Source organism: Hylobates moloch, unplaced genomic scaffold (genome assembly GCF_009828535.3).
Source record: "Hylobates moloch isolate HMO894 unplaced genomic scaffold, HMol_V3 SCAFFOLD_8, whole genome shotgun sequence".
Classification (NCBI taxonomy): domain Eukaryota; kingdom Metazoa; phylum Chordata; class Mammalia; order Primates; family Hylobatidae; genus Hylobates; species Hylobates moloch.
The window spans coordinates 87,021,079-87,035,773 of record NW_026652283.1 but is presented as its reverse complement, the minus strand read 5'-3'; the positions used below and the strand labels follow the sequence as shown (position 1 = coordinate 87,035,773).

The 14,695-nt window shown below is 41.4% G+C and overlaps 1 long non-coding RNA gene across 1 annotated transcript; it reads left to right on the top strand.

Annotated features, from left to right (window-relative positions):
* The first annotated feature begins 10,991 nt into the window (after window positions 1–10,991).
* Window positions 10,992–14,695, top strand: LOC116473617 (uncharacterized). Its single transcript, XR_004249353.2, has 3 exons — window positions 10,992–11,589; window positions 11,816–11,901; window positions 12,112–14,695. It is a non-coding gene; the product is annotated as an uncharacterized LOC116473617 (long non-coding RNA).

Here is a 14,695-nt window from a genome sequence, read left to right as displayed (position 1 = left end):
AATTTCAGGAAAAATAAAATACACTCAAAGAAGTATAAAATACAAGTCAAATTTTTAAAATATTAGTTTCAACAGACATTAAATTACCTTTCAAAGCCAGGTGCAGTGGCTCACACCTGTAATCCCAGCACTTTTGGGAGGCCAAGGCTGTTGGATCACCTAAGGTCAGGAGTTTGAGACCAGCCTGACCAACATTGTGAAACCTCGTCTCTACTAAAAATACAAAATTAGCCGGGCCTGGTGGCGCATGCCTGTAATCTCAGCTACTTGGGAGGCTGAGGCAGGAGAATCGCTTGAACCTGGGAGGCAGAGGTTGCAGTGAGCGAGATTGCACCATTGCGCCATTGTGCTCCAACCTGGGCAATAAGAGTGAAACTCCGTCTCAAAAAAAAAAAAAAACTTTTTAAAAATATGAGAAAAAACAGGGAAATATAAAAGAATTATGAGGTTAGTACATATTATTCATTGAAAGTGTACCTAGAGCATTTAATACAGATTCACTATTATACTCCTGTCATTCTGCAGTTATAACTAAACAAAAAGTTACGAGTGAAGCAGTGATTTTTTTATATTACATACATACTCTCACTTTGAATATATATCAATATTGAAGTCTTATTTTTTCTTTTATTTTTTAATTATAGCAAATATTGCTTGATACAATATTAAAGTTTTTAATGTGATAAATGAGGATTGGATTCTTTTAATTTATCTCAGCTAGTTCAGATTAACAATAGTGCTATTTGCAGGGGATAACATATAAGCTTGTGTTTTCTTTTAATAACACTCACAATAGAGAAACCAGCCTCAGAGAGATATATTGGTCGGAAAGGAAGATAAGACATTTAAAGTAATTTTTTGGCCAAAATTTTTCTGTGAGGCTTTGTTTTACAATCTGTAAATTCTGGCTAACAAATGAACAATACAAATTTTATATCTCCAACTTAGATAATAATATTAAACTACAAATTTTTAAAAACTTGATTAGAATTAACTTGATGTTAAAAGTAACAAGTTAGAAAAATAAAGAAATGCTTGGGCAGGCACAGTAGCTCATGCCTATAATCCCAGCACTTTGGGAGGCCAAGGCGGGCGGATCACCTGAGGTCAGGAGTTTGAGACCAGCCTGTCCAAAATGGTGAAACCCCGTCTCTACTAAAAATACAAAAATTAGCCGGGTCTGGTGGCAGGCACCTGTAATCCTAGCTACTCAGGAGGCTGAGGCAGAGAATTGCTTGAACCCTGGAGGCGGAGGTTGCAGTGAGCAGAGATCGCACCACTGTACTCCAGCCTGGGAAACAGGGCGAGACTCAGTCTCAAAAGAAAAAAAAAAAATGCTTACATTTGCTCAGATTTTTATATGCTTTTGACTTATGGTTGACAAACTAACCTTAAAATCTCGTGGGCTGTAATGTGGTCCTCCTGCCTGTGGTCAGTTTGCTGTCTGTCCACCCAAAACTCACCATTAGAGTGCAATGACACTTGAATGGTTCACACCATCGGCATGTACTTGGACAATGTGGCAATGCAAATTGCTTGAAAAGTAATCATTTACTCTCAGTTTCTGTTCTTATTTCATCAGGGACAGTTTGTGGACTGGCATGAGCCATAGGCCACCCTTTAAGGAGGACTTCTATGGTAAAAGGCACCTTTTCACTAGACCTAATAAACTTCCAGTTGCTAAATGAGGAAGTTTTTTTTTTTTTTTTTTTTGACAGAGTCTTGCTTTGTTGCCCAGGCTGGAGTGCAGTGGCGAGATCTCAGCTCACTGCAACCTCTGCCTCCTGGGTTCAAGTGATTCTCCTGCCTCAGCCTCCTGAGTAACTGGGACTACAGGTGCATGCCATCACACCTGCCTAATTTTTGTATTATTTTTAGTAGAGATGGGTTTCACCATGTTGGCCATGCTGGTCTCGAACTCCTGACCTCAAATGATCTGCCCGCCTTGGCCTCCCAAAGTGCTGAGATTACAGGCATGAGCCACCATGCCCAGCCCAATGAGGAAGCTTTTAAAAAATAATTTGTCATTTTTTATTTTAGCAAATCACCCTCATGGCACAGAGGAGTGGGAAGAAGTTGATGCCTTGGAATGGGCCCCTTGGGCTCCTGTCTTCCTCAGAACCGTGCCCTCTCAGCTGTTTCCTGTTACCTGGTACCCGGTTCCAGGTAAACAGACTCCTTCGTGTCTGTGACCTCCACCAACAAGAATCCTCTACCTCACATCTGACCAAACCTGGCTGGTCCCTAAGAACCCTGCTGTGGGATAGATTCTCCCTCCACATGTTCCTGAGGGCTCTGGTCCTCTTTGCTATTGCAGCCTTTGGCGTGCTCCTCTTCTGTTATCCTCTTTCAAACCCCCTGCCCTGTTGAAGTTCATGTTTCCCAACTGCTACCCTCAACCTCCCTCCCTCAGCTTCTTGGAGGTTCCCTTAATTCTCTGACCATGTCAACTCTGAACTCTTTGTCCTTTTCACCATCTTAAGTCTTTCTGTCACCTGGACAACTTCAGCCACCCATGAAGGATGACCAGTTTGGCTCTGGGCTCCCAGTTCCTCTACTTCCTTATCTCTTTTGGCCTTCACCACCCTTCCACTTCTGATGAGCTCTCCCAAAGCCATATCCTTGAACTTACCACCTGAAATCACTCAACTTCTGAAATTTAAAAATCAGTTACCCCACTCTTTCACCACAACCTCTTGGCACATGGCTCCCTCAGTCAGAGCATTCCCCATGTGTTCTTAGACCTTACAGAAACATCTAGTCCCCTGCCTCCTCTGCTTTTCTAATTTGCCATCAACTGCGCCCCCCCCATCCCTACAATCTTCTTACTTTTTCTTCTATCCAGCCTAGACTGTGCCCTATAATTTCAATACTTTAGTTCCTAAGTTTTATGGTCCACTGTTGCACTCAATTCTGGATCATTCACCTATTCACCTTCTTTTTTCCAGACCAAACCAGGACTGCTAGCTTCCAGTGAAAACAGTAAGTGTGACTGCCACAAGCATGAGTGCCAGATTTATAGTCTCCCACCTCAGCCAGGCCTTCAATGAAGCCAGGTGATCCTATGTTTCTCCAGTCAGCTCTCTCTCATTCTCTATGGGCACGATCTCAAACCTTCCTCATTCCTCACTTTCTGCTCCATCTCTCTCTTTCTCTCTCACTCTCAACAAAATATATTTGCCCTCTTTCCTAAAGAAAGCAGAAGCATCACATGAGAATTCTTCCAACTTTCTGAGATCAAGCCTGTAAGCTCGCTATGGGCTCACTCATTGCTTTCTCTGTCCTGCCTGCTATAAAGGAGGCTGGGTTCTTCATCCCAATTCTGGCCCATTTCTCCACCAATAACATGGATCTCAGCCCCTCCCTCCTCTTGTGGGGCCTTATTTCATCCATTATGCCCTCACTCACCTGTATTTTAAAAACATCCTTTAAGAGGAATTTCAAGAACAATATCACTGATGAATATTGATGCAAAAATCCTCAAGAAAATACTAGCAAACTGAATTCAACAACACATTAAAAAGATCACTCATCATGACCAAATGGGATTTATCCCTGGGATGCAAGGATGGTTCAACATATGCAAATCAATTAATGTGATACATCATATCAATGGAATGAAGAATAAAAACCATATGATCATTAAAATTGATGCAGAAAAAGCATTTGACAAAGTTCAACATCTCTTCATGATAAAAACCCTCAAAAACCAGGGTATTGAAGGAACATACCTCAACATAATAAAACTCATGTATGACAGACCCACAGCTAGTATTATGCTGAGTGGGGGAAAACTGAAAGCCTTTCCTCTTAGATCTGGAACACGACAAGGATGCCCACTGTCACCACTGTTATTCAACATAGAACTGGAAGTCCTAGCTAGAGCAATCAGACAAGAGAAAGAAATAAAGGGCATTCAAATTGGAAAGCAAGAAGTCAAATTATCCTTGTTTGCAGATAATATGATTTTATATTTGGAAACACCTAACGATGCCACCAAAAACTATTAGAACTGATAAACAAATTCAGTAAAGTTTCAGGATACAAAATTAATGTACAAAAATCAGTAGCATTTTTCTGTGCCAACAGTGAACAATCTGAAACAGAAATTGAGAAAGTAATCCCATTTACAGTAGCCACAAATGAAGTAAGACATCTAGGAATTAACTTAACCAAATAATTGAAAGATTTCTACAATAAAATCTATAAAACACTGATGTAAGTAATTGAAGAGGACACAAAAAATTGAAGTATATTCCATGTTCATGGATCAAAAGAGTCAATATTGTTAAAATGTCCATACTATCCAAAGCAATCTACAGATTTAATGCAATTCCTACCAAAATACCAGTGACATTCTTCACAGAAATAGAAAAAACAATTCTAAAATTTATGTGTAGCCACAAAAGACACAGAATAGCCAAACCGATTCTAAGAACAAAACTGGAGGAATCACATTACCTGACTTCAAATTATACTATAGTAGTCAAAACAGCATGGTACTGGCATAAAAACAGACACATAAACCAAACAGAATAGATAATCCAGTATCAAATCCATACAACTACAGTGAGTTCATTTTTGACAAATGTGCTGAGAATGTACCTTGGGGAAAGGGCAGTCTCTTTGATAAGTGGTGCTTTGGAAACTAGATATCCATATGCAGAAGAATGAAACCAGACCCCCATCTCTCTCCATATACAGAAACGAAATCAAAATAGATTAAAAACTTAAATCTAAGACCTCAAACTATTAAGCTCCTACAAGAAAACATCAAGGAAACTCTCTAGGATATTGGACTGGGCAAAGATTTCTTGAGTAATACTTCACAAACACATGCAACCAAAACAAAACGAAAATGGCATCACACCAAGTTAAACAGCTTCTGCACAGCAAAGGAAACAGTCAACAAAGTGAAGAGACAATCCACAGGGTAAATTTTCAAACTACCCATCTGACAAGGAATTAATATCCAGAATATATAAGGAGCTCACACAACTCTATAGGAAAAAAATCTAATAATCCAACTAAAAAATGGGGAAAATATGTGAATAGACATTTCTCAAAAGAAGACATACAAATGGCAAACAGGTATATTAAAAGGTACTCAATATCATTGATCATCAGAGAAATGCAAATCAAAACTACAGTGAAATATCATCTCACCCCAATTAAAATGACTTTTATCCAAAAATCAGGCAATAACAAACTCTGGCGGGGATGTGGAGAAAAGAAAACCCTTGTACACTGTTGGTAATAATGTAAATTAGTACAATCACTATGGAGAACAATTTGTAGGTTCCTCTAAAAACCAAAAATAGGCTGGGTGCGGTGGCTCACACCTGTAATCCCAGCACTTTGGGAGGCTGAGGCGGGTGGATTGCCTGAGGTCAGGAGTTTGAGAGCAGCCTGGCCAACATACTGAAACCCCGATTCTACTAAAAATACAAAAAATTAGCTGGGCATGGTGGCGGGCGCCTGTAATCTCAGCTACTCAGGAAGCTGAGGCAGGAGAATCACTTAAACTCGGGAGGCAGAAGTTGCAGTGAGCCAAGATCGCACCACTGCACTCCAGTCTGGGGGACAAGAGTGAGACTCTGTCTCAAAACAGCAACAACAACAACAACCTAAAAATAGTGCTACCATATGATCCAACAATCCTACCCCTAGATAGATACTCAAAAGAAAGGAAATCAGTATATTGAAGAAATCAGTATATCTTTACTTCCATGTTTATTGCAGCATTATTCACAATAGCCAAGCTTTAGAAGCAACCTAAGCATCCATCAACAAACAAATGGATAAAGAGAATGTGGTACATATACACAATAGAGTACTATTCAGCCATAAAAAGAATGAGATCTTGTCAATTTGCAACAACGTAAATAGGACCAGAGGTCGTTATGTTAAGTGAAATAATCCAGGCACAGAAAGACAAACTTTACGTGTTCTCACTTATTTGTGGGAGCTAAAAATTAAAACAATTGAACTCATAGAGATAGAGAATAGAAGGATAGTTACCAGAGGCTGGGAAGGGTAGTGGCAGGTTGGGGGTGGAAAATGGGGATGGTTAATTGATACAAAAGGTAATTAGGAAGAATAAATCAGACCTACTATTTGAAAGCACAACAGAGTGGCTATAGTCAAAAATAACTTAATTGTATATTTTAAAATAACTAAAAGAGTATAAATGGACTCTTTGTAACACAAAGGATAAATGCTTGAGGTGATGGATGCCCCATTTACCCTAACGTGATTATTACACATTGCATGCTTATATCTAAATATCTCATTTACTCCATAAATAGATATACCTACTATATACCCACAAAAGTTAAAAAAGTTCAAACTTAGAGACATGAGTAATCAAATAAATGGGATATTCTTACCATCTGCATCAGTTAAGCCTCTTAGTTATAAACAGGAGAAACCTGCCATCTACAGATGGCTTAAGGAGAAAAAGGGTTTATTAAGGAAAACATAATTAGATAACACAATCTCCCTAAAGACAGAGAACCAGGCTTGGAAGCCAGGGAGGTAGGAACATGCGCAAATCACATGACCAACCCACTCCAGGAGAGCACTGACCCTGCAAGCCCACTCTACCGGTGGGGCCAGCTTCACAAGCCTGTGGCCTAGCTGCAAAAGAGGCTTGGGAAAAAGTTTCTGGTTCCTACTTTGGGGAGGTAGAAAATTCCCAAACAAAAGAATGGTGTTTAAAGGTGCTGAATAGACAAGAAGAATATTGAATGTCCACTACAGTCCACCCCTTGGCTGTTTAACACCTACTTACACTCTTCTTCCTTACTTAACTTCAAAATGTAAATATCATCAACCACCACAAACACTTCCATTTAGCACAATACAGCAATCCATCACACAAACAAAATTAAATTCATGATATTCACTGAAGGGAAGTTCAGCATCTATAGAAGAAAGAGGTTCAGACCTCATTTTGTTCCATCATGATCCTGTCTTGGTGTACTGAAACCTGTGGAGGCACTGGCATGGTAACTATGATAACACATTCTGGGGTAAAAAGTAAGGGAAAACCAATTGTGCCTATTATTAAGTTACTATCTCTTATTTCCAAATTCACCATTGTATGCCCTCCTGGGCCTAGGACTGTACCACGCTTCCATGTCAGATGCTGCCAATAGGGACATCACTGGGGGCTGGAGGAGAGAGAGGAGACATGTTTCTTCCTGTCTGTGTGCTGTTCCGGTCGGTGTCCTCCCAGCAAGTTCTTCATCCAACAACAGCATTTGGTTTCGGTCTGTAGTTTTCCCCTCATTCCTAGAATGTGCCTTGTCACACCTTCCCCCTGTCCCGCTCAGTGACAACAGCCTGGTAACACACTAGCCTCAGAGCTTTGGGTTCCACCTGCCCCGTGCCACTTCTCTAAGCTTCTCAATGTATTAATCCTAACCATTTCGCTTTGTTCCTCCAGCCCTAGAGAGGCAAGGGCTCTGATTCCTGCCACTGCGAGTACTATGTTATCTCAATGTTCCTTTTTGCTTTTTCAGTCTTCCAACACCAGTTTAAGTAGTTCTCTGCATTCTCTAGGTTGAACAAAAGCCAGCATGGTAGTCCTTGTTACTGATAAGTAATTGTGACTTCACTCCTCTACCACCTATTTCATGTTCCCTTTGTCCTCAGCTGCTCAGAATTCTTTACTCAGTGGGAGGAATACAAATTTTCATTTCAGAAAGATCTGAACCATAGGTGGCAGAGCATATGTGAACTTGCAAGGAACATGGAAGGCGTAGTGAAGCAAGGAAATAATGATTACCAAGTATGGCCTCATGACCTGTTCAGAAACAGGGACTATAGTGCATTGTTGCGGTTATGTATATAAACTGTAGGGTGGACGTGGGAAGACTAGTTAGGAGGCTTTTACAGTAATCCAGGGCGAGGGAGAGTAATGGCCCAGACCAAGGTGGCAATAGTGGAAGTGGTGAAAAGTGAATAGATTCTAAACACATTTTGAAGCCAACAAGATATGCTGATGGATTAGATGAAAGGTGTAAAGGGAAGGGGGGAGTCAAAGATTGTTCCAAGGATTTGGGCCTGAGCAATGGGAAGGATGGAGCTGCCATCAACTGAGTTGGGGAAGGCATTAGGTAGAGGAAATTTGAAGGGAAAGTCAAGAGTTCATTTGGATATATTGAGATTGAGATGCCTGTTAGCCATCCAAGTGAAAATGATCCCTACAGCTTTGCCTTTGGAACAGATTTGTCACCTCCCGCTAGAATGAGAAAGCCCTGACGTCAGTCTCTTTGTCTCTCATTTCAGCATCTTTAATGCTCAGCACAGTGCCTGGACCCTGATCATTTCAGTAAATAGCTTTTGAATGAAGGAATGAATGAATGAGTAAATGAATGAATGAATAAAAAAATGAAAAACTTCGGGGGTTCTCATATAGGCCAAAGTTTGTCTTATCCAGGTTCCAACTCCACCATTCTTTTCCAGAAAGAATAAGATAACCATTTTATTCTGCACACTGTGGCCAATATTCATTGGAAACCTGTCTTGTTAGTTTACTAATTGTAGATAAAATCTTTCTCCCTTGAAGTGGAGAAATCCCTCAGAGAGACAAGAGCCTTCCTCCCTGCTGTTATAAGCATGTCTCAGCCTGGATTCAGCTGGAGACTTGTTCCGACTAGAAGATAGGGCTTTGACAATGGTCTCAGGTCTGGGAGAGTCTGAGGGCACGGTGTGTGCAGTAGAATCCCCTTCTTCTCTTCTTTCCTGTACATGGGTGTGTTTTTTTGTGTTGTGGCTTCTCATAGGAAACCTGAGGTGGACCCAGAACAGTTTTTCTTGGAGCTTCTCTCTCTGCCCTAGTTCAAATCCCAGTAATTACAGAGTCCCAATTCAGTACTTCTGATAGGAAGCAAAAGTAAGATTCATCCTCTCCCCAGTGTCCAGTATAGAACAGGAGGCATTCATTTGGACAGTTTCACCCTAATTCAGCCACAGTTAGGACTCCTGTGTCAGGCTGCTGCTATAATGCGCTGCCTGTCTCCCTGCACCCTGACCTCTGGCACCCCCCCTTTGAGGAGACTTTCATAACTCCCAATTTTGGTTTATGAGTTGTTGCTATGCAGGGAGAAACGCAGGAGGTGAAGGTGAAGGTGGGGAGTTGATTTGCTATTAACAAACTTCTGTATCTTGATTTTATGTTCAAAATACATGATTACATGTACTTGATGGAACTTAACATTTTTGCTTATTTGGAATTGTTTTTTTCTTTCTGTTTTTCTTCACTCAAATCTGGAAAGCATAAGGTGCTCACTAATTAGAGGTAACCATAGTTACCAAGTTGTCTTCAAAATACCCCTAAGAGTTCCTTTTTATTTTTTGAGTTCTTATTCTACAAAAAGCACTTCACTTGTCAGTCTTCTTTGTTCTATTTTCAGTTTCATGGGGTGATGTTCCAAACCTGGGAGATTTTTGGTAGCTCTGTTAAAAGTTCAAAAGTAAAATAATGAAATAAACTACCTATTCTTAGAAAGTAGTCGCATGCCCAAAATTATCTGGTTTTAAAATTTCAGCTGACTGGGTAGCAATGAGAAATAGACCAGAATCCTGCAAATTTCAATGTGTATACAGTAGCTTCCCATTATCTGCAATTTTGCTTTCTGTGATTTCAGTGACCCATGGTCAACCGTGGTCTGAAGACATTAAATGGAGAACCCAAGAAATAAACAATTCATAAGTTTTAAATTGAGTACTGTTTTGAGTAGTGTGATGAAATCTTGTGTCTGCCTGCTCCGTCCTGCCTGGGAAATAAATCCTCCCTTTGTCCAGCAAGATCCATGCTGTATATGCTATCCACTCATTAGTTACTTAGTAGCTGTTTCGGTTATCAGATCTAAAAAACATAGGATATATAAGGTGCAGTACCATCCGCAGTTTCAGACATCCACCTGCGGTTTGGGAACGTATCCCCCATGGGTAAGGGTAAAATACTGTACAGCTAAAATCCTCAGCAGAGAAGCTGGCACCCGGGGGAGTGTTTTCTAAAATTTCCACTTGAGGGCGCTGTCGTCTTCTGTAAGGGTAGAACCGACGTATTTTTTTCCAGTTAGGTTAGTTACTGCATGTGAAAAACTTCACTGACACCCAGGTTTCGGTTTGCTGCAGTGGTGATTAGAGGTCTCTTAGAGACTGGCACACTAGGTAGCCACCTGGTTGGCCTCCCCTTCATTCAGTCAGCTCTGCCATTCAGCTTTCTTCCAGCCTCTGTACCTTACCTGTCCTAGTTCTTGTTTTATTGTACCGCCACTCAACTTTTCTGAATCTCCCACTTGGCTGGGTCTCTGTACCTGCTAAATCAACACAGTGCCTGGCATACAGGTGCATTTCAGTGCATGCTGGTGAGACAGCGAAGGGCTTGAAACAGTCCACACAAGTTGATGCAGGAGAGCAGTACAATCCTTTCTGGAGTGGGACTCAGAAAGATCATGCATGTTGAAGTCATTCCAGCAGCAGTCCAGGAGCGTTGGGGCAGGTAAGGCTTGAACAGCTGCTGATTGTGCCTGTTTCTATTTGCCCAGACTGGCATGTGAGCCACAGGAAGGAAAAGATGGAGTCTTAGAACTTGATTAGATGTGACTCATTCCACTTCTCAGTAACTCTTATTCCCTCTGGAGATTTTCCAAACCAGAAGCGTCTTGGGAATCACATATATGAAAGAACGCAAAATTAAGATAATAAAATAAACCACCCATTCTTAGAGAAGAGCCTGATGCCATGAATTACTGGGTCTTAACATTTCAGTACCTCTTGACCTAATATTTCAGCAAGATATTAGAGTTCCAGCAGAAATTGCCAGGCCCTGGCAGGCTGAGAAAAGGCAGGGGAGGCCCTGAAGGCTGTGGCTGATGCCTTTCTCAAAGATAGGTTGCAGGTGGGCAGACAGAGAAGGAGTCTAGGTGGGCACAGCCGGACCCAATTGCTCAGATTGGGCTGAGGTCTTGGGTGAATGGCAGGAGGGAGAGAAGCCAAGGAAAAGGGAAAGGAGGGGAGTTGACAGAAGATCAAAGCAAGGACCCCAAGGCAGGGTGGATCAGGGCAGAAGAGGCTTCAGCCAGGGCTTGGAGAGATGAACCTGGGCCAGAGGCTGGGGAGGCAGGAAAGAGCTGGCCACAGAAAGACCTAATGAACCAAGAGGCAGCTGCATGGCTGAAGCTGAGTGGTACCCACGTGGTTACCTTTTGGAAGTGGTTGGTTTCAATCTCTCCTGAAGCTGGGGTTGCAAATGTAACACAAATGTGTGAGAGAAGGCATGCCTGTCTAGAGGGGCAGCCAAATGTTGGCCTCCACATTGTCACTATGCAGAAATGCAGGCTCATCATTGCCAGATTTTCAGAAGAAGATGGGATTTCATTGTGAAATTTCTATATTTAAAGACACTGGTGTTCTGATTCCAGGTAAGATGGAATAAGTGCACTCCAACCATCATTTCTGCTGGTCATAACTCCAGGAGAGAAAGTTTAGAACAGCTATTTGAGGACAGTGAAAAGAAAACAGCAGAAGGAATATTGGTGAAGAACACAGAATTTGAAGTACATCAAACCAGTAGTGAGTTTATCACTTTCCCCACTCTTGTATCCCTTGGTTTGAACTTAACAGAGCTAGAAACTGGAAGTGGGATCTGGGGCACAGACAGCTCTAGGGGAAGTTCTTTAGTTCTGGCCCAAGGAGTGAAAAGGGGAACTCCTAATGTCCAGAGAGATCATGACCATTCTCTCTCTTCTTTTTTTTTTTTTTTTTTAATTATTCTCTTTCTCTGTTTCTCATGCCACAGGCCCTGGGCAAACCCACACCTGCAGGGTCAGCAGTCAGTAACGGGACTGACAGGAGCCAAAACTCTGAACTGTGGTCCCACGGCGGGTGAGACTAGCTTCCATTGATATTTGTTTCTCTCTGTATTCTCCTGGCACTTGGACCTGAACATAGACGTGTGTAGAACAGAGTAACCAGAACTCCAATTTGGGGTGGAGGATCAAAAAGGGGGGCCTCAGGGAACTGAGAGTACTGGGGAGATTACAGAGAGGGTGGGGCTCAGGGAAGTGACTCCATACAGTTGTTTATGAATTCCAGGGCTCACTTCCAAGCCATACATGTTTGGATCTGGTTTTAATGAGGATACCAAGACCTTTGAGAACTGAAGTAATGGAGAGGTCATCACCTGGTTCCTAGACTGGCTTCTGGGTGGTGCACACCTGAAATGGAGACAAAAGCAGTTTGAAAACTGAGTGGACGTTGACATCACAGTGCACAGAAGGTGGGTTGGAACTTGCAAACTGAACCTAACCATGTCCATCACCTGCTGAAACAAAATATCAACATTTTTCATAATATTTAAACAAGATCCAGAGTCTCACCAAATAATACCTAAATTGTTCAGGATAAAATAAAAAAATACTGAGCAAAGAACCATAACAATTTAGGTCACTTTCGCCTTTATCCCCCTGCTGTGAATTGCAGGTTCTGTGTCGTTCTCCAACTGCTCCCCATCCCACCCCAATTTTCTTTGAAAAAGGCAATCCACAGACACAAATGATGAGATTTCACAGATGTTGGAATTAGAAGACGAAGGCTTTGAAGCAGCTATTATAAAAGTGCTCAAATGAGCAATTGTGAATATTCTTGAAACAAATGTTAACATACAAAATCTTAGTAAGGAAATAGAAGATATAAGTGGAAATTTGAGAACTTAGAAATATCAGAACCAAACCAAGAAATTCACTGGTGGACTCATTACCAGAATGGAAATGATAGAAGAAACAGTCAGTGAACTTAAAAGTAGATAAATAGAAATTATCCACTGTAAACCATAGAGACAAAAAAATAGAATAAAAAAACAGAACAGGCCGCTCTGACATATGCAACAACAACAAAAGGTCTACGATTTATGTCATCAAGACCCCAGAAAGGGAGATGAAAGACAGTGATGCTGAAAAACATTTAAATAACGTTTTAAAATGTCCGAAGTTTGGTGAAAGATGTAAACTTACACCTTCAAGACTTGAATAAACCCCCAACAGGGTAAACACAAAGAAATCTACATCCAGACACATCATAATCAAACTACTGAAAGCTAAAGACAAAGCAAAAATCTTGAAAGTAGCCAGAGAAAAATGACTCATTATCTGTGGGGCGCAATGATATGAATGACTGCAGATTTCTCATCAGAAACCATGAAGGCCATAGGTAGTGATACAGTATTTATTTATTTATTTATTATTTTTTAAGAAAGGGTCTCACTCTGTTGCCCAGGCTGGAGTGCAGTGGTGCAAACACGGCTCACTATAGCCTCAACCTCCCAGGCTCAAGTGATCCTCTTGTCTCAGCACCCCAAGTAGCTGGGACTACAGGCACAGGCACCACCATGCCCAGCTAATTTTGGTATTTTCTGTAGAGACTGGGCTTCACTATGTTGCCCAGGCTGGTCTCGAACTCCTGAGCTGAAGCAATCCATCCACCTTGGCTTCCCAAAGTGCTGGGATTACAGGTGTGAGCCACCAATCCAAGCCTGTGATACAGTATTTATAAAGTGCTGAAAGAAAATAACTGTTAACCTAGAATTCAAAATCCAGCAAAAATATCCTTTAGGGATGAAGGCAAAATAAAGACATTCTCAGATGAAAGAAAACTAAAAGAATTCATAGAAGCAAATCTGTTCTAAAGGAACTGATACAGTTCTCCTGATAGAGGGTATGGTTCCATCCTAGCAGCTGAACTTGTGACCCTTCTGTATTATCCCTACCTTGTTGAGCCTAAAGGTTGCCACTCGGTGTAAAGAATGGACTACCCATGTGACTGAATCTATCATTTTCTATTTATAAGGTAAATGCAGAGATTTCAGACTACAAAGTGACCTTCATAGGCCAATGGTGTTTCTGGAAACCTGTGAGCAGAAAAAGGACTTCCACTCTGAGGGGTGGCAGCATAGTCCCTTGGCTGGGGCAACTGGTCTCTTTGGCAATAATTGCTTATCAGAGAGGTTCCCATGGCATCCAGACCCTGTCAGGTGAGAACAAAATGGCAGTAGTGTGGCCCAGTCTCCCATACTGAGGGCGGAAGGCACCAGAAGACAGTAGACACTGGTCCAAAACCTGCAGGTGTGCACAGCAGATGGAATACTCCTTTCTGCCAGCAGAGGTGATATTTTCAGGGGGCTTCGTGGCTTTAGTGAGAGAGAACCAAGGAACTGGAAAGGATGGACACTGTGGGTGGCCACACCCACAAACCTCGGCGATTGGCAAAATCATCTGAGGAGAATTGGATTGTTTCCTTGGCAAACGAAGTGGTTGAAGAAACTATTTTTGTGGCTGTTCTTACAATTCTGTGTCTCACTGTAGACTGGCACAGCCTAGAGAAAATGCACTATGGTTGTTATAAAGACAATCTACAAATATTACAAGTAATTTGGAGAAGAGAAAGAAAAACACCTGTGATCCTATAACCCTAGCATGACTATCATCATTTTCACATAATTTCATTCATTGGAAAATAAACTTAATATGAGGTTGAATGAGCTGAGAGGACCTTTTCACTTTACATGGGTCACGATTATTTTCAATGTTTCTACATTGTCCTCATACTCATCACTTAAATAACTGCTTGATTAAATGGATGCACATTAACTTAACTAATTCTATGTACATTAATTTCCTTAACA